Source organism: Prosopis cineraria, unplaced genomic scaffold (assembly GCF_029017545.1).
Source record: "Prosopis cineraria cultivar Desert tree isolate PC_DT_omini unplaced genomic scaffold, ASM2901754v1 PC4, whole genome shotgun sequence".
Taxonomy (NCBI): Eukaryota; Viridiplantae; Streptophyta; class Magnoliopsida; order Fabales; family Fabaceae; genus Prosopis; species Prosopis cineraria.
Window position 1 is genome coordinate 26,299,890 of NW_026555335.1, and position 20,387 is coordinate 26,320,276.

The window sequence follows — 20,387 nt, forward strand, 5'->3', positions numbered from 1 at the left end:
AAAAGTTTCTAAACAATGTCTTGTGACATTTTCTATTAGGAATCAATATTGTGATGAAGTTTTGTATGATGTTGTTCCCATATATGCATGCCACCTTCTCTGGGAAGGCCATAGCAATGAGAGACATATAGCTTGCCATTGACTTCATTCTGAGGAGTGTGGGAAGCAACTACAAATCAACCTTTCCACTAGTTTTACAGACACGACAGGTTTCTATTTTGAGGCAAAACCCTATGCATTCCACAGGGTTCCCTGAAGAAAGCCAAAATTTAGGAAGCACATGACAGTGGATTAGTTGGACATTTTGAATGGGATAAAATAGTTAACCTAGTGAAAGAGAACTTTTACTGGCCTCGACTTGAATGAGATGTCAATAGGCATATACAAAGATGCAGAATTTGCCACTTGGCCAAATCTAAGGGTCACAATACTAGATTATACATTCCTTTGCCAATTCCAGAAGTACCTTGGGAAGATGTAACTATAGATATTGTTTTGGGTTTACCATGAACTCAGAGGCAAAAAGATTCTATCATAGTAGTTATGGATCGTTTCTCAAAAATAGGCCATTTCATTCCATGCCAGAAGACCAACGATGCTATTCAAGCAATAGATTTATACTTTAAAGAGATTGTGCATCTCCATGGCATTCCCAAGACTATCACTTCTGACCGTGATGTGATGTTTTCTCAATCACTTTTAGGCGGATACTATGGAAAAAGATGGGAACTGAGCTCTAGTTTAGCAGCGCTAGTCACCCCCAGATAGATGGTCAAACTAAAGCTATAAACAAGATTCTTGGTAATCTTCTTCACAGTTTCATGGAGAAGAATCTGAAGCAGTGGGATCTCATCTTTGCTCAAGTTGAATTTTCTTACAATAACTTTGTCAACTAGGCAACTAGAAAGTGTCTGTTCAAAGTTGTTTATGGCACTCGTACTCTTAGCCCGTTAGACTTGACTCCTTCACTTGATAAGTAGCAATATAGTTCTGATGTTGACCAAAGGGCTAAGGAAATCAAGAAGTTGTATGAACAAGTTCGTGCACAAATACAAAAGCAAAACTTGAGATACAAGACTTAACGTGACAAGCATTGAAAGTATCAAACTTTTAATGTGGGTGATTTGGTTTGGATACATTTACGAAAAAGATTTCCTAAACAACCAAATGCCAAGCTATCCCCAAGAGCTGATGGTCCGTTCAAGATAATGGAAAAGATCAACAACAATGCTTATAAGGTAGAATTATCTAGTTCTAATAGTGTATCTACCACCTTCAATGTTGCTGATCTATCTCCTTACATTGATCATGATGTCGAATTTGACTTGATGGCGAGTTCTACTGAACCTGGGGAGGATGAAACAGACACAAAACAGATGCATGAGAGTTATAGAAATGAAGTAGAAACATTGTTCTGTTTACACCTTCATTAAGTTAGAAAGATGTCTAGCATTTACTTTTATAACATCTTAATTCATTAAGTTAGAAAAATGTCTAGCATTTACTTTTATTACATCTTATCTGTTTGCCTATTTCGTTCAAAGTCCTAGCACTATAAATAGGGCTAGCTTTGCTGTATGAGTCAGTTCAAACTTAAAATAAAAATAAGAGTTTTCTCTTTTGTTTGGTTTCTGTGCCACTCAGTCACTTCGCTTTCGTTAGCTTTGGATAAAGCTACTTCCTTTTCCTTTGGCTCCCTTTTTTCCACTGATTTATTCTCAGCCATGGACATGAAAGACCAAAAAGCAAAAGGCGAGTTTCATTGACAGAAAATCTTTTGCTTTGAGGCTTGGTATGTTGCAAGTGTTGTTGAGAGTAAAAGAGGATGAGAGGAAGAGAAGAAGGTGATAGCACATTTTGTATCTTGTCAGCGCATTTAAGCAATAATTATTAAATGTAACTTTTTGCTTTTAAGGGTTCTTTAAGAAGATCAATTTTAGAAAGAGTGAGAGCTTGAGTGAGACAGAGTTATATGCTAGAGACCATATATTTTTATACTTTATTGACCTTTTTGTGAAATTTTTTGTTTTATGCCTAATGGACTTAGTTCCTATGGGGGCATAATCGGAGATCACAGGCGCAGATGGGTTGCAGGATTTGTCTTAATGAATCCTCCCACCCACAATTACATAAGTTATAAGCATTATCATAGGTCTTAATCACTGTTGGGAGCTGGGTATAAAACGTGATGCGGTGGTGTTTGATTGTGTGATTGCAGTTGGTTTGATTACAAGACAGTGACCGTCCGTTTACTGATGATATTCACCAAGCTAAATTGATGTTTTGTAGGGAATGAGATGTAAACGTTAATTTATGTTTAGAGGCTGTTAGTTAGGCTGACAGGTTAGCTCATTTTGCCCATTCCATGGTGAGGCATAGCTGTATCTTTAAACATCCTCCTCCTTGGATTCTCGAAGGAAAAGAAGGGGAAAGAAGTGTGCCTTTTGACGTAACTCTTGAGTAATTTTGCGATGATATTCACCAAGCTAAATTGATGTTTGTAGGGAATGAGATGTAAACGTTAATTGTATGTTTAGAGGCTGTTAGTTAGGCTGACAGGTTAGCTCATTTTGCCCATTCCATGGTGAGGCATAGCTGTATCTTTAAACATCCTCCTCCTTGGATTCTCGAAGGAAAAGAAGGGGAAAGAAGTGTGCCTTTTGACGTAACTCTTGAGTAATTTTGCTCAATACATGATCCAATTTCTCTTCAAATTTTTTTGTTTTGTTTTTATCTGCTTGAATATAACTCAATCCATTTGTCATGTTGTTACAACGTGTATTGAGCGGAAGGAAAGCCTTGGGAAAGAGGAGAAAGTATAAGCAAGCCGGCAAGACTATCGTGCGTGTTGTTGAAAATCTTCTGCAACTTTATTTTTAATATGTTTGAATGACCGGTTTGTTACCCTGCACATGTTGCAAGAGCAGTACTGTTCTGCCATATAAATGATGACATATAAATTCTTGGAAACACAAATGTAAAAGCTGATAGCCAGTCACAGTAATTTGGAGACAAGAAAAAATTTTGTAGTCAGAGGGACAGATAGTTAGAAAAAGAGGAGAGCTATAGCACGGATTAGTTTAATAATTTAGTGTCAATTTTTTTCATTACCATTTTTTTGTTGATAATTTTCTATTTTGCAATTTTATTGTTAATTTTTTTTTACATCTAAAGCTCTTTTTTAATTTAGTTCATCATTGTAAGTATAATAACATGATTTAGATACCTGTTGTTAATTATTATTGTAATTTTTTATAAGATTATTTGTAAAATCTTCAATGAGTACAATAGAAATGTATGTTTCCGAGCATCTCAGAGAGAGAAGTAAATGCTTAAAACTTATATTAATAAAAGAAATTTCAAACAAATACAAACTTGATTACTTCTAAGAAGGATTTATCATTACATCATATGTACTAAGAAAAAATTGGAATTCTTAGATTAAAAAAAAGTTAAATTTGCATAAGGCTAATTATTTGATAGAATAATTTTACCACTCGTACTATTTTTTAAGTTTTTCTTCATTTCAATTCATTTTTTTTAGACCCAAAATAAGTTCCATTCATCTTTTAGGCATGAAGGAAATGCTATACAGTTTAAGAACTTTTTTTTTTTTGATAATTTAGTGTCAATTTTTTTTCATTACCATTTTTTATTGATAATTTTCTATTTTGCAATTTTATTGTTTAATTTTTTTTTACATCTATAGCGCTTTTCTAAATTTAGTTTCATCATTGTAAGTATAATAATATGATTTAGACGCCTGTTGGTGATGATTATTGCAATTTTTTTATAATATTTATTTGTAAAATTCTTTAATTGAGTACAATGAAAGTGTATGTTTTCCAAGCATCTTTGGGAGAGTAAATGCTTAAAACTTGTGTCAATAAAATAAATTTCAAACAAATACAATATGATTATCTCTAAGAAAAGATTTACTGTTACATCGGATGTACTAAAAAAAATTGGCATACTTAGATAAAAAACAAGTTAAATTTGCACGAGGTTAATTATTGTAGAATAATTTTACCACGTGTATTATTTTCTTAAGTTTTTCTTCATTCTATTCATTTTTGGAAGAATGACAATTAAGGACCTGCTAAGAACATTAATCCCAATTACGGACCGTAAATTTTGAAATTAGAGTTAAGGACCATGGTTCTTAATTGTGATAAAAAAAATGTAATTTGTGAGGTGGGATTCACTAACGCGACTTGAAAATTCACTAACCCAACTTGAAAAATTACTAACGTATATTGTGAAACATGAAACCCCACTTGAAAATGGAATGTTTAACAAAAAACGCCGTTTGAGAATTCATTAACTAGACTTGAAAAAATTTCTAACGTATATTGTGAAACAATGAAACCCCACTTGAGAATCATTAATAAAAATGGACTTATCCAAATTGATGTTTTTTTTTAAACAATCGATTTCACGGAAAGTTTCATATTTTTACAATATACGTTAGACATTTTTTTAAGTTGAGTTAGTGAATTCTCAAGTGGCGCTTTTTGTTAAACATTGAATTTTCAAGTGGGGTTTCATGTTTTCACCAATATACGTTACAAATTTTCTCAAGTTGGGTTAGTGAATTTCCAAGTGGTAATAATGAATCCCACCTCATAAAAACATTTTTTAATCACAATTAAGGACCAAGTCTTTAACTGAGATTTCAAATTTCACAGTCCGTAATTGAGATTAATATTCTTAGCGGTCTTTAATTGTCATTCTCCCTTATTTTTTAGACCACAAATAATTTCCATTCATCTTTTTAGGCATGAAGGAAATGCTATATACAGTCTAAGAACTTTTTATTAGTCTGTTAATTTAATGTCAATTTTTTTCATTACCATTCTTTGTTGATAATTTTCTATTTTTCAATTTTATTGTTATATTTTTTTACATCTAAAGCTATTTTTTAAATTCAGTTTCTTCATTGTAAGCGTAATAAAATGATTTAGATGCCAGTTGGTGATGATTAATTGAGATTAATATTCTTAGCAGGTCTTTAATTGTCATTCTCCCTTCATTTTTTAGACCCAAAATAATTTTCATTCATCTTTTTAGGCATGAAGGAAATGCTATACAGTCTAAGAACTTTTTATTAGTCTGTTAATTTAATGTCAATTTTTTCATTACCATTCTTTGTTGATAATTTTCTATTTTTCAATTTTATTGTTATATTTTTTTACATCTAAAGCTATTTTTTTAATTTAGGTTCCTTCTTGTGAGCGTAATAATATGATTAAAAAAATAAAGTTAAATTTGCACGAGGCTAATTATTTTGTAGAATAATTTTACCAAGTGTACTATTTTTTTAATTTTTTTTTCATTTTAATAATATAATCAATGGCTAAGATTTCAAATTAATAAGAAATAATTTAATAATATATTTTTTCGTTTTATCTTTTTATTTTTATATATTCAATTATTTAAAATGGATGTCTTTTTTTTCTCTTTAGCGGAGGGGGTGCAGGATTTAAAATATACTTTATTAAAAAAAATATAGTTAAGAACTTAATTTTAGAATTTGATTATATTTTCAATCATGAGAATGAGAAAATATTATTAATTGTTTTCCTATTTGTACTTACAAATGTTTTTTTAGTGACATTTATATCAATATAATAAAATTGTCTTCCACACATGTCAATTGTTCATTCAGTTTATCACAACATTATTATTTTTCCATAAAATTTGTACAAGTATAAAGGTAAATCTAATGCAAAAAATTTCAGATTTTTTTAATAATCCAAATAATTAACATTATAGAGTATCGGCTTTTTGTTCAATGCGTGGGTTAGTAAAACTGATTGTAATTAATAGGGAAAAGATGTTTCAAGCAAAGACAATGATATATAAAACAAGCTCAATGTTAGGACGTGCAATCAATTCACTTCAATTAAACATTAATTATCCAAACTTTTATTTGTTCAATTAAACAAGCTCAATCTTATCTTATATGGCATGAACTATATGAGTATATGGTCATTAGTTTTATTTGTATAAAATAAATTACTTAAAAACATCTATATGATATTATTTTTAAAAATTGATGCTTGCTATCCATCGCACAAGAGTCAGTGCGAGTTTTTCAGACAAGATATTGACTAGATGGTCTCTTTGGCAACTCCAAACTAAAGTTATAGAAATGTTACACCACCACTTCCACTTAGTATTTCTAAAGACTGTGTGATCCCTACTAGATTTGCACGCTTGATCTTGACCCTTTTGACAAGTTACACATTGAGTTATGAACCCTATATCACAACCCTCTTGCATCTGGAACAACTAATATTACTTCTCATATCTTGTTACATTTTAATGGTTCTAGAGTGAATAGCATATCCACTCTAATGAGCCTTATTAATAATCTCCTCCTTATTTATTCATCTATCAGAACCCAATCTCTAGTATTGTAACTACAAACCCATTGCCATTGAAATTGAAGTCTATGGTCTATTCTATCTCCATTTCTCCCTAAATTTCCATAAGGTGCTCCTCTTCTAATTGCGCTATTCTCAACTCTCTAAAAAATTTTCTTGTGGCTTTAGTTGAATGAAAACTATTCAAAGTCATTTTCTATGCATCTTGATGAATACCCATTTCTAATTGTGCTTATGCATTGTCAAATGAGCTACATGGAAAATCTCTTGCATCAAGGCACTAGCATCCACATTCACATTATCGGATAGTACCTAAGTTCAAAACAGTAGTCCGTGAGGAACTTTGTTCACCCCTTCTATCTCATGCTTGACTCTTTCTATTCTACCTGATATTTCAAGCTCTTGCCATCTTAGATAATAACTAGTCAACTTAGTCCGACAAAGCCAATTCAGGGAAACCTTTAGAATGATCTCCACCACACACTAGGCTATTCTAACTTAGTATGACAATGTAATATCCAAAAACTTCAAATCTAAAAAAATTGATTAATTAAGGGATAAATTAGTTAAAAATATGATAATTTATTTAATTATATTTTTGGGTTGCTAATTGAATTTTTAGGTCATATTTGGCTCTAAATTGTGTTAGGATGAAAGTTAGATCATCAGTCGAAAGGCATCAGGGGTAGCAAAATCAACTTGTTGCTTATTGCATCATGAGCCACAGCTTGCGTGACATGCACTGCGGTGCACGGCATAGCAGATAACTTGAAATTTCAGAAATCATCAGAAATTGACATTTTTTGGGGTGGAGAACCTAGAACAAGAAGGGGGCAACTTTAGGCATTATTAGGGCATCCATTTCAGAGGATTTTAAAAATAATTTGAGCCTTCAAACTCTTAAGTAAGTTTCCTACCCTTCTCTCTCCTCTCCTCTACCTTTCCATCTTATTTCCATCCATGGGATTTGGAAGAGGGAGAATTTGGTTTGATTAGTTTAAGCTATGAGTCAATGTTTTGAAGGTTTCTATTGACTCTAAAGGTTTGATTTAGGTTTATTAATCTTGGATATATGGTAATATGAAGCTATTTTGTTTTTGGTGTGAAATTAGATCAAGCCCTAACTTGATCATGGGATTTTAAAGTATGATAAGTTGAGATATTAAGTGTTATGTTGTGAGAGAGTTAGAGGGAGGCTTAAAGGGATTGTGTGAACAAATTTTTATCTAATCTTCAGCCTCTTTATTGAGAATATGAGTGAGAAGTGGGAGAATTGGGAGGTTATTGGTAGTTACTAGTGCTTGTATTAATTGAAAATTAATATAATAATAATACTGTAATACTTATGTAGATTGTGGTATGGGAAGACTTACCTTGACACGAGAAGAGATTTAGTATCATGGGTAACCCTTTTAGTAACAAAAGGGTTGAGGTAACTAGATAACTTGCATTATTTATTTACCTTGTATAAGTTATTCTCAAGTTGCTTTTCTATGATTTGTTAAGTATATATGTATAAATTCTTTAAAGGTTAACTATTTTAAAAAATGAGTAGAGCATTGGTTTGTAAAATTCTATATTTTTGAAATAAATGGTAAGATTTGCTGTATTTGTTTGGAAAGTTGTTTATGCATGGTCAAGTGGAGATATGTGAGGGTGGGAGGTCACCCTAATGGAGTTAGTGAAGATTAAGTCCATATGACATTTCTAGTACCTCAGGATGCCAAAAGGGTGTGGAATTGGAGAATATGCTCCTTAGCATTCGTAAGATGCGGTGTTAGAGTAACGACACCCCATTACTTGTAATAGGGAGAACTAGTAGTCCAGAAGTGGTTTAGGACACCTTGGTCTGGTAGTCCTACCATGCATGGTGAGCTTGGGGACCATACATGTGGTTTGATTCTGTGAAATAGCCTATTGTTCCGTCGAGAGTATTGGAGGATAGGATGGTTAGGGATCATGCATGTAACTTATGGTGATTTTATATATTGTTCTTATTTTACTTGATTTATGGCTTGTCTATAACTTGGCATGTTAATCCATAATGTAGATATCTTAGTTACTAAGATTTTTATCTCACCCCGTGGTTATCATTTTATAGGTTCTACCTCTAAGACTGAGCAGGGAAAGGAATCGGCAAGGGACTATTATATTTGCTACATCACGAATAATAATGCCCGATTTTGGTTTTAGTGGTATACATAAACTTGTTATATGATATTATATGTTGCCAACTAGGCATGCATATCATTTTAATTGTTGCACTTGTTTCATACTATGTTGTGTATTTAGCCCAATATTGTATATAAGTGAATATGTGAACATTTATGTGTGATGGGCTAACATACTAAATACAAGTGCAAGAAATGTTTTATCTATGTGTTGACAATGTATTTGTAATGTATTATGTGGCAATAGAAGCCAAATAGTTGCATGAGTGTTGATTGTGTGGTTTGGACATATTGGGTGAAATGGCCTTGAGTGGCCGATTTTTTGTTTGGTATATTTTTGTGTGTTTGAATGCTCACTTCAAGTTTATTTTGGTCCATTGGACTTTGGTTCAAGCCTTACAAATAGGTAATGGTATAAGTTATGAGTTTTTGTACTTACACTAGTACAAAATATAAAATTTATGGGGTACTTTTTACATCGGTTGGAAGGCAAACGGTGTAAAAATAAAGGCGGTAGTATTTTTGTAATTATCTTGAATTAGTGACACTTTTTACATCGGGTGTCCAAGCACCGGTGTAAAAAGTTATTCTTTTTACCACCGGCTTTACCCCCACTCGGTGTAAAAAATATACTTTTTACACCGGGTTCCAGGCACCCGGTGTAAAAAGTATATTTTTTACACGAGTGTGGGCACCCGGTGTAAAAGGACCCTTTTTAAAAAAGTATCTTTTACACCGGGTGCCTGGACCCGGTGTTAAAAAATATTTTTTAATTCATTCTCCCTTCATCATCAGTTCCCTCGTCTCCTCCTTCTCGCACCCTCCCTCTCGTCCCCTTCGTCCGCCCCTCCCCCCTCCCCTCCTCTCTCCCGCCGGCCCCTCCCCCCCGTTCCGCCCAGCCTTCCCACCCGTCCGCCGAGCCCCCTCCCCCTCCTCCCCCGCCCGCCACTCCCCCTCCCCCTCGGTCCCCCAACCCCCTCCCCCTCGTCCCGCCGCCCCCCCCTCCCCCTCGCCCCCGCGCCCCTCCCTCCCCCTAGGTCCGCCCAACCCCCTCCCTTCCCCTCGTCCCGCCGCCCCCTCCCCCTCCCACTCCCCCTCCTCGGCCGCCTCCCCTCCCCCTCCCGCCGCCCGTCCCCTCCCACTCTTCCTCGGCCTTCCCCCTCCCCTCTCCTTGCCCACCCCTTCACTCTCCCGCCCCCTGCCCCTCTCCCTCCCTCTTGCCCCCCTCCACCACTCCTTCTCCCTCCCTCTCAGTGTTGAGCCGTTGCTGCAGCTGCCACCACCCAGGTATGTGTTGAATATAAATTTTTAAATTTTATAATGTTTAAATTTAGTTTTTAATGATATTGATTGTTGCTGGGAGTGCTGTTAGTGGCTTCATAAAGCCTCAGGTTGTTGCATGTGATTCATTTATTTGGTTTAAAATTGTTAATTTTCTCGTGTAAAATTTTCTAAAACTTTTGGGAAGTCCAATTTTTAGGGGAGACTCTGTCGAAATTTTTTTTGAATTTATTCTTTCCTCTAATTTTTTTAAATTTAGTTTTTAATGATATTGATTGTTGCTGGGAGTGCTGTTAGTGGCTTCATAAGGCCTCAGGTTGTTGTATGTGATCATTTATTTGGTTTAAAATTGTCAATTTTCTCTTGTAAATTTTTTTTAAAAGTCTTGGGAGATCCAATTTTTAGGGGAGATTCTGCCGAAATTTTTTCAAATCTTAATTTAATTAGGAACTTAGTTTTTTAAAATAGTTTGAAGATAATAACATTAGTTATATTCTTTAGGAGGTGACATATGGATCGTAGTTGGATGAATGCTAGACGAACGAGTGACGAGTATGATAATGGGGTGAAAGAATTTTTGGAATTTGCTAAGAAAAATGCTGTTGACAATAGTGAAAGGTTCTATTGTCCTTGTGTTAATTGTTTGAATGAGAGGAGACTAGGTGTTCCCGAAATAAGAGAGCACTTAGTTTGTGATGGGATTTGCAAAAATTATACAATATGGATTTGGCATGGTGAACGATTGGAAAATTATAGTAACACATCTCAATGTGTGGGAGTTGATAATCTTGATGATGAAGTAGAAATGAATGAAGATCGATTAGAGGACATGATCCGTGATGTTGGGGAAGAGGCTTTTGAACGAGCACATGTGTATGATAACTTGTGCACTGACGCAGAGAAGCCTCTATACCCGGGGTGCACTGATTTTAGTTTGTTATCTGGGGTGTTAAAACTAGTTACCTTAAAGGCAAGAGCTGGGTGGAGTGATCAAAGTTTCACATGGTTGTTAGAGTTACTTCAAATAATGTTTCCGAAGGGCAATGTACTACCAAATCGTTATTATGATGCCAAGAAGATCTTGTGTCCAATGGGTATGAAGTATAAAAAAATACACGCATGTCCTAATGATTGTGTGTTGTACAGAAAAGAGCTTGAAGGGGAGGAGAAGTGTCCGAAATGTGAGGCACCACGGTACAAAGAGAAGGGGGCTCCTACAAAAGTCTTATGGTATCTTCCAATTATACCAAGGTTCAAGCGTTTGTTTGCAAATACTAATGATGCAAAGAACTTGATGTGGCATGCAAATGAGAGGATATCTGATGGAAAACTTCGACATCCAGCCGATTCTCCTCAATGGAAGAAAATTGATCAATTGTTTCCCGAATTTGGCAATGAGCCAAGGAACTTGAGGCTTGGACTTTCTACCGATGGAATGAATCCTTATGGTAGTCTTAGTAGTATACATAGTTCATGGCCTGTTCTTTTGGTGATTTACAATCTATCACCTAAGTTGTGCATGAAACGGAAGTACATGATGCTATCCATGTTGATTTCGGGACCAAAACAACCGGGAAATGATATTGATATTTACCTAAGACCTCTGATTGAAGATTTGAAAGTGTTGTGGGAGGTAGGTGTGGAAATGTTTGATGCAAATCAGAAGGAGAATTTTAAGTTACGTGCTATGATCTTTTGTACTATAAATGATTTTCCTGCATATGGAAATTTGTCTGGTTATAGCGTGAAAGGTCATAAAGCTTGTCCAATTTGTGAAGAAAGCACAAACTACCATCAACTTCAACATGGAAGGAAGACAGTCTACCTTGGCCATCGGAGGTTTCTTAGACGAGATCACCCATATCGTAGATTGAAGAAAGCTTTTCATGGTCACCAAGAACACAATGATGCTCCGGATGCTTTGACTGGGGATCAAGTATATGAACGTGTGAAAAACATTAATATTGTCTTCGGTAAGACTAAAAAGAATACTGGTGCAAAAAGCATATGGAAAAAAAGGTCTATCTTTTTTGACCTCCCATATTGGCGCAATCTTGAAGTAAGGCATTGTATTGATGTTATGCATGTGGAGAAAAACGTGTGTGATAGTATTATTGGAACGCTTCTGAACATACCAGGTAAGACTAAGGATGGTGTGAATGCAAGATTGGATTTGAAAGAAATGGGAATACGGGAAGACTTACACCCAAGACCAGAAGGTAAACGAACTTATTGTCCCCCAGCCTCTCATACATTGTGCAAATCTGAGAAAACAAGTTTTTGTGAGTGTTTACATGGAATCAAAGTTCCTTCGGGGTATTCTTCAAATATTATGAAGCTTGTATCTGTGAAAGAGTTGAAACTGGTAGGCTTAAAATCTCATGATTGCCATGTCTTGATGCAACAACTATTACCTTTGGCTATTCGAGGCATATTGAAAGAAGATTTAAGACTTACAATAACCAGACTTTGTTTCTTTTTCAATGCTATATGCAGTAAAGTTATTGATCCCCGTAAACTGGAAGAGTTAGAACAAGAAGCTTGTACTATCTTGTGCCAACTTGAGATGCACTTTCTTCCTACATTTTTTGACATTATGGTTCACTTAATAGTGCATCTAGTAAGGGAGGTAAAATTGTGTGGCCCTGTTTATTTGCGATGGATGTACCCAGTTGAGAGATACATGAAAATACTGAAAGGGTATGTCAGAAATCCATTTCGACCCGAAGCATCAATAGTTGAGAAATATGTTGCTGAAGAAGCTATGGAGTTTTGTTCTGATTACTTGTCAAGTACAGAATCAATTGGACTTCCTAAATCTCGTCATGAGAAAAGGCAATATGGTCAAGGCACACGTGGAGTATCAGTGAAGAGCATGAATCATGATGAATTACAAGAAGCACATTTATATATCTTGAATAATATTGATGAAGTTAAAGATTACATATCTTCTCATAAAGAACTTTTAAAGGCAAAAAATTATCGAATGAGAATGACAGAACAAAAGTTGTTGAAAGAGCATAATAGGACTTTTGTGAATTGGTTCAAGCAGAAAATTTTGAATGAAAGTGGTGTTTCTGAAACAGTTAAATGGTTGGCTGGAGGTCCTAACTTTGATGTTATATGTTGGAGTGCCTATGATATTAATGGGTATTCCTTTTATACAAAGTCTTTGGATGAGAAGAGTACGGTGCAAAATAGTGGAGTTATGATAATGGCTGAAGCCGTACACTTTTCTAGTTCAAAAGATATGAAACCTAAACTAGCATCCAGGACTTACTTTGGGGTTATTGAAGAGATTTGGGAGGTTGATTATACAAAATTTAGAGTTCCTGTTTTCAAATGCAAGTGGGTTGACGTCAATAGTATTCGTGATGATAAGTTTGGATTTACAATGGTTGATCTTAAAAAACTAACTTTTGGAGATGAGCCATTTATTATGGCAGACCAAGCTAAACAAGTTTTCTATGTCACGGATCCAGCAAATAAAAATTGGTCAATAGCACTTAAAGGAAAAAGGATGATTGATAGTAATGACGATCATGAATCAAATTTTGATATTTCTGAAACTCCTAACTTCTCAAGTGGGCTACCAATTTTGGATGTGGTAGATGAAGTAGATGATGAACATGCCATAAGAAGTGATCACCATGAAGGGATATGGGAGAATATCCCTATATGAGTTTAGTTTTGAAATTAAAGTATGTTAATTTAGTTCAATTAAATTTATGTTGTGGGATTGTTTTTCTTAATTATCTTATCTTTGATTATTTTTTTAATTAATTTCATTTATTTGAATTAATAGGAATATGGAGAATCAAGGTGATGACACTCAGAGCCAATCAATTGGTGATGTTGCTCCTAGTGGGGAGCTAAGTCAGGGCACCCCTAGTGAGGAGCCGAGTCAGAGCCAGTCTGTGAGGAGGGGGAGACGTGGCACACGATTAAGAGATCTGACATTAAGTAGGAGTGCTGGGCGTAGGTTACCAATTCAATTTGACCGGAGATGGAATCCGATAGGGCCACATAAAGCCAAGTTTGTTAGTTTTCTTGGCCTCCTATCGCGTACCAAGCCTCCTATTGTGTTTGAGGACTGGCCTGATGTGCCAGAACGTGTGAAGGAACAGATTTGGGAAAGTATTCAGGTAAGTAATTAAAAATTAAAATTTTTTTATAGTTATATATTATTGGGCAATTATTGATTATTATCTTATGTCTTCATTGTAGCTCACATACGATGTTCCATCTAATCAAGATTGTCGACACAAATTGATTTCTTACTGTGGAACACGTTGGAGAAATTTTAAGACTGATCTTGCTAGAAGATATATCTTTATCGAGGTGCCAGAGGGTCAGGCTCGTCCCAATCCTCTTGATACATACCAGTTCCTTGATGAAGATACTTGGGAAGAATTTGTCAGGATTCGGACTTCTGAAAAGGCTATGGTTTGTTAACTTTTAATTTATTTAAGTTTTATTTAGATTTACTTTAATTATAAATCTAAAATTCAATTTATTAACAGGAAAAACGAGCTAAAGGGCGAGAAATTGCTCGGCAGAATCAATGCCCCCACACCCTATCTCGTGGAGGTTATGCTAGAGCTGATGATATACTGATGGCAGAGAAACAGAAGAAGAGAGAAGAAGAAGCCAAGTCTGATCCTTCCATACTCCTTTCTCCACCATCACCTGTCTCTCGAGAGGAGAAATGGAGATATGGACATCAGTACAAGAAAGGAGGCTATACAAGTGAGACAGCACGGGAGATTGCCGAGAGGATTGTAAGTAAAATTATTATTCCTTGTCCCTTTAAATTTCTATACAATTGTATATATTATTAATTAATATTGTTATTTTTATATTATAGGATACTCTTAAGGAGCAACAAGCCCAAGGAAGCTTCATTTCAGAGGGCAGAAATGATATCTTAACAGTTGCTACAGGCAAGCCAGAGCATCCGGGTCGTGTGAGGGGCGTTGGATATGGTGTGGGCATTAAGGACTACTTTGGAGCACCTGCACGTCCCAATTCAGGAGGTGTAGTGACTAGAGAAGAGCTTGATACATTGATATCCACTGTGAGGCAACAGACTAAGGATGAGTTTGAAGCTTCATTTGAAGCTCGGCTTCTACAAATGAAAGAGCAAATGAAGGAGGAGATGATGAGCATGATGAGCTCACGACAGGAGACAACTGCTGAACCAGTTCATACATCTCCTGCATTTCATAGTACAAAAGGGAGTAATATTCTTGAGCATGTGTCAGAGGGTCCTTCTGGTGACAACATTGGTGAACCATGTGAGATATTTCTAGAAGATCCTGATAAACGCTTGGTTGCTCTTGGTAGCATCTATAGCTTGGGGTCAACCATCCACCACAAGCAAATTCAAGATGATCAAGTAAGAGTGGTGGTTGCAGATCCAAAAGTGCCAGATGCTTTGGTTCCATTCCCTACTGATGAGGTGAAGACTGTGGTTGAAGCTGTTGGCAATTTTATCCTATGGCCCAAGAGACTTGTGAATCTAGTTCAAGCTGTGGTACGAAATTTCATGAATTTTTATTATGTAGCAACTTCCTAATATATGTTTTTTATTAACTATTTCTTGTCTTTTTATTATGTAGAAGCTTTCCTCGTCGAATCTCCCAAAGCTTCCACAACCCTCGTTGACTCCGCATCAGCGAATGATTTTAATGGCGTATGATTTATCATTCGAGTTCAAGAGTTTAGAAATGGATCCGGAGGTTGTGGGCAAGAAAGACATGATAGTGACAATTGAACGGGAAGATTTGGTTCGACTTCTGTCAAATAATCAGCTTACCACACCACACATTGAACTATTTATGATGTAAGTATATTTTTCTTTAATATAATTGCATTGTTGTAAGTAAACTTAATCATCAAGTTTAGTAAACTAATATAATTGCATTGTTGTAGGTATCTTCATCATTTGTGCATTACATCGGGCAAAGGTGATAAGTTTGGATTCCTTTGCCCTCATCACATGACAGAGAAAGGTAATACTCCAGAGTTAAGGGCCGCGTACCTCCAACAGAGAATATGTGAAGTCAAAAAGGACGTTTTTATGGCTCCATATGTGCACTCGTAAGGATCAATTTATAATTAATAGTTTTTTAATATGGATTTACTTTAACTTGTATCATATTTAGCAGGGACCATTGGCAGTTATTTGTTCTTTCAATGAAGAGCAACACTGTCGTCTTTTTATGCTCCCTCCATTACAAACTTGGGAAAGAAATGAAGAAGACGATAGACTTGTAAGAATACTTTTACTAAACTATTTAATTTAATTTTTTTTGAATATTTTTACTAACTTGGTAATCTTGATCATAGGGCAATGAGAACATATCAAAATGTAGTCTTACAAAAGCATGGACATGAGCTCAAGGATCCCACATGGATTGAGCCAAAGGTGATGCTATACTTTATTAATATATTCAACCATTAAGATTTCTTACTAATTTTTTATGATTTGTTCTTATATAGAGTCATAGACAACCGGTGAGGACGAACTTGTGCGGTCTATATGTCATGAGGCACATGCTCAATATTATCACATTAGGCATGACCGAATTTACAAAAGAGGTAAATATATATATTTTTAAAAATTTTATTTTATTATGTTATTTGAGATTGATTAATATGCCTACTTTATGAATTAAATTTTAGATGTTCGACAATTCGGATGCATTTTCTGAAGCTGAAATTGAAGACATCCGCATACGTTGGGCAACCTATTTTGTGGAGAACTTGTGAGGTTTTTTGTTACTTTTAGACATGTTTTAATTTTGATAGTTGACACAATTTAGATAATTATTAGTTTTCTAATAGTTAAATAGTTTTGTATAGTTGATAAATACTTGATAAACAATTGTAAATGAATTGAGCTGTCTGATTTGGCAATTTTTATGCACAGGAATGGCAATTTTGACAATTTAGACAATTATTAGTTTTTTTAATAGTTAAATAGCTTTGTATAGTTGATAAATACTTGATAAACAATTGTAAATTAATTGGGCTGTCTGATTTGGCAATTTCTATGCACAGGAATGGGTAAAATCGATAAAATAAATATAATATAAAAAAAATAAAATACTTTTTACACCGGTTATTACCACAACCGTTGTAGAATATAATATTTTTTTACACCAGTTATGGTCATAACCGGTGTAAAAAGTGTACCTTTTACACCGGTTCCAATCCCAACCGGTGTAAAAGGTGCACTTTTACACCGGTTGGGATCAACCGGTGTAAAAAGTTAAAGTAAATTTTTTTTAATTTTCTTGTATATAACTTTCAACATCGGCTCTATAACCGATGTAAAAAATTTAATTTTTACATCGGGTTTATAACCGATGTAAAAAGAGGGACTTTTTACATCCCCTGGAACAACATCGTCTCGTTAACTGCTGTAAAAAGTCATTTTTAACCGCTGTAAAAAGTCATTTTTGTACTAGTGTTAGCTGCTTGAAAATCGCTTCAAAAACTGACTTTTTCCTCTGAGCATCTAAAATTCTCATACGATGTTGGATTGTAATGAAACTTATGCCATTAGTTAGCTTATTGAATAAGCTTCGTGTGGGCGCTTGAATCACTCCAATCGGACATTAGATGTGAAAATGGCATGCGTTCAAAATTTTTCTAGAAAAGCTATCATGACAGCATTGCTGTCTTGGACATGTGCGTCGTGGTGCATTTTGCGCAAGTTGCGATACACGTACAGCGAGAAAACTTGACTTTTTGTGCCACAAGCTGCAGTGCATAGACCAGGAGCCATGGCGCATTGACCAAAATACTCAAAAAATGACATTTTTGGCCTTGTTTTGAAGTGTTTTGCTTTCCAAAACTTTTCCATGCTTCCAATACCTATATAAATTATTAAGTTTGAGTTCAAACTATCAATTGAAGGGTTTTTATGGAATCCCAAATATTTCACAATTATTTTTAAAGGATTATTAGTTTTAACCCTTATATTTATAATGTGAGCTTAGGAGCAATTTTTTGCTCCTAATTATGATTGTTTATTGTGATTGTGTGGTAATTTTTATAATGTCAAGGTGGACATTACAGACAACACATGCACCAAGAATTTGACTTTTTCTAACCAAAACTCAAATATATTAAGCTTCACATAGAGCTTGTTATCTCTTAGAATTGCAACACCATCCTTAAATGCTTTGTATGTTACCCCTTGTTTTGAGTATATTAGAACATTGTCAATGAATTAATATAATAAACAAATCTAGATACGATTAGAAAATGCAGTTGTTATATTTCATGAGATCCATTGGCATATTCATTACCCTGAATGACATTTTTATAAACTTGTGGTGGTTATATCTCACATCGAAAATCATTTTCAACACATTATCCACACAAATCCTCTATTTTTAATATTCTAAACTCTAGGTGATCTTCAAGAAAATTGATGCTCTCGTCAATTTATTTGACAAATCACTATTTCTTAACATACGGTACTCTTCTCACTGTGACCTTACTTAACTATCGTAGTCAGTACCTATTCGCTTTTTGACCACTACCATAAGTGACTCTTAAAGTGACACACCTCGAAGCATCCATTAAACTTATTAGTTTGTAGCATGCTATTGATTTGGAACTCAAATTCTTACCATGTTTAAAGGCCAACATCTAGCTCACCCTGAATCCCATATCTGAAGGGCCAACATCTAGGTCACCTCAAATCTCATATGCAAGGGCCAACATTTAGCTCTCCTTGAATACCATGTAGACTTAAAGGCCAATTTTTGGCACTCCCTCATGTAGACTCAAGGGCCAATTTCTAGCACTCCTTGATTATCATATAGACTTAAGGGCCAATTTTGGCACACTCTAAACCTCACTCTTAAACCAAACCAAAGTGTACACTTAGTTTTAGGAAAACCTCTCTAAAAGTCCCTCAATCTATTGCTTCAACTATGATAACTCAAATGGTAATATCTAAGGCAGAGTTCTAGAGATTAGTACAGTTCAAGGCACCACATCGCTTTTGCTTTGCCACTCTGATTGAAAACCAAGCTAATCTTGGCAATTATGCAACTATAAACATATGTACCGAGAATAACACAATGTATGCTTAACAACATCATGGTATAAGCTTCTCCACTTGATTAATTGAGGATATACTATGGATATTGTATGTTCTAATAGTAAAATTGTCTTCCTAGTATAGTGCCACGTGGTTTGATTATGATAAAACAATCTGCGTCAATCTCTATAATCTGACCATTTCATAAATATTCGAATGAAGTCAAATATGGTCGAACAATCCTCAACTTAACCTCACACTTAACTCACCTCACTAACCTTATCAAATGATTTTCACAGAGTAGCCAATTTAACAATAAATAACAACTCATACAAAAGATGTTGTAATCTTTTTTTTTTTACACATTCCCTAGAAATGAAATAATGCATAGCACTAGAATCAAATAAAAGTTACTCTTTAATTGCAAAGGAAGAATCTTTACCTTGAACTAAGTTCAGAGATACTTTATCCTTTTCTTGAGATAGTTTCATCACTCCTCCAAATGTGGTAGATTGCTCAATTGCTTTAGCTTTTTGCTCTGGACACTGCTGTATTAAATGGCCTACTTTGCCATATCTAGAACACTACCAACACCTCCCACAACAAAATCTGTCATACTTTATGCATTGTAGTGGACATGTAGCACCCCTAGTAAAAGTAGATGTAATAGGAGCTTGAGGTAAAAGTAGTAAAGGCCCAATACTTTTTGCTTCACCACCTCTCTACATCGAGTCTTGAGCTTAAAACCTTCTAGTGTAATTCTTCTTTTTTAAAACCCTAGTTGGCTCAAGCCACAATTGCTTCTCTTAGATATCCCATTTATAGGTCTAAAATGAGATGAAAATCTCCCACTAGTATCTCTTTTTTTCCTAACTTTAGTTACACAACCTCCTCTTGCTGCTATCTGTAATTTGCTACCACTAATTCTACTTCTAACTAAGACAAGCCTATTTTAATTTCTCCAAGTTCTATGGTCTACCCTCATCATCTATGGTCTTTCTCTCATCACTACCTCGATTTCAAAGAAAAGCATTATGTTCATGCACCTTACTCTGGATATCAATCAATATTTCCCACATTTCTTCTAATAGAGGATCACTACCTCAACTTCTTAGTTGATCACATACCGGTTACTCCATCAGCATTGATTCAGGATTTTCTAGTAGGTTTTGACTTACCTTTCTCCCTTCCTAAGGAACAAAGTACCTATATTAGGGATGAGTATCATATAAATTCTAAGACAAAAGAAAAGAGTGGTATAATGAATGTATATAAGTTGCCAATTACTATATATGAATGCATTACATCAAGCAGAGTATATCAGATCTTAAAACCTAAGAAATTGATACCAAATTATAATGTTTTCCTTAACATTACTATTATCACCATACAGTTATAGCATAAAATGGTAATTAGGAGTTATAAATCACTCTTAGGCTTACAAAAAACATAAAACGATTAAACCAATTAAACATTTAAAAA

General features: G+C 34.9%; 1 long non-coding RNA gene and 1 pseudogene across 1 annotated transcript; both read left to right on the forward strand.

Annotated features, from left to right (window-relative positions):
- The first annotated feature begins 1,208 nt into the window (after positions 1-1,208).
- The window catches only part of LOC129308924 (transcriptional corepressor LEUNIG-like), a 65,844-nt pseudogene continuing 46,665 nt past the window's right edge, over positions 1,209-20,387 (forward strand).
- Positions 15,590-16,446, forward strand: LOC129308215 (uncharacterized). The gene is made up of 5 exons (XR_008592561.1): positions 15,590-15,686; positions 15,776-15,855; positions 16,012-16,116; positions 16,193-16,271; positions 16,346-16,446. It is a non-coding gene; the product is annotated as an uncharacterized LOC129308215 (long non-coding RNA).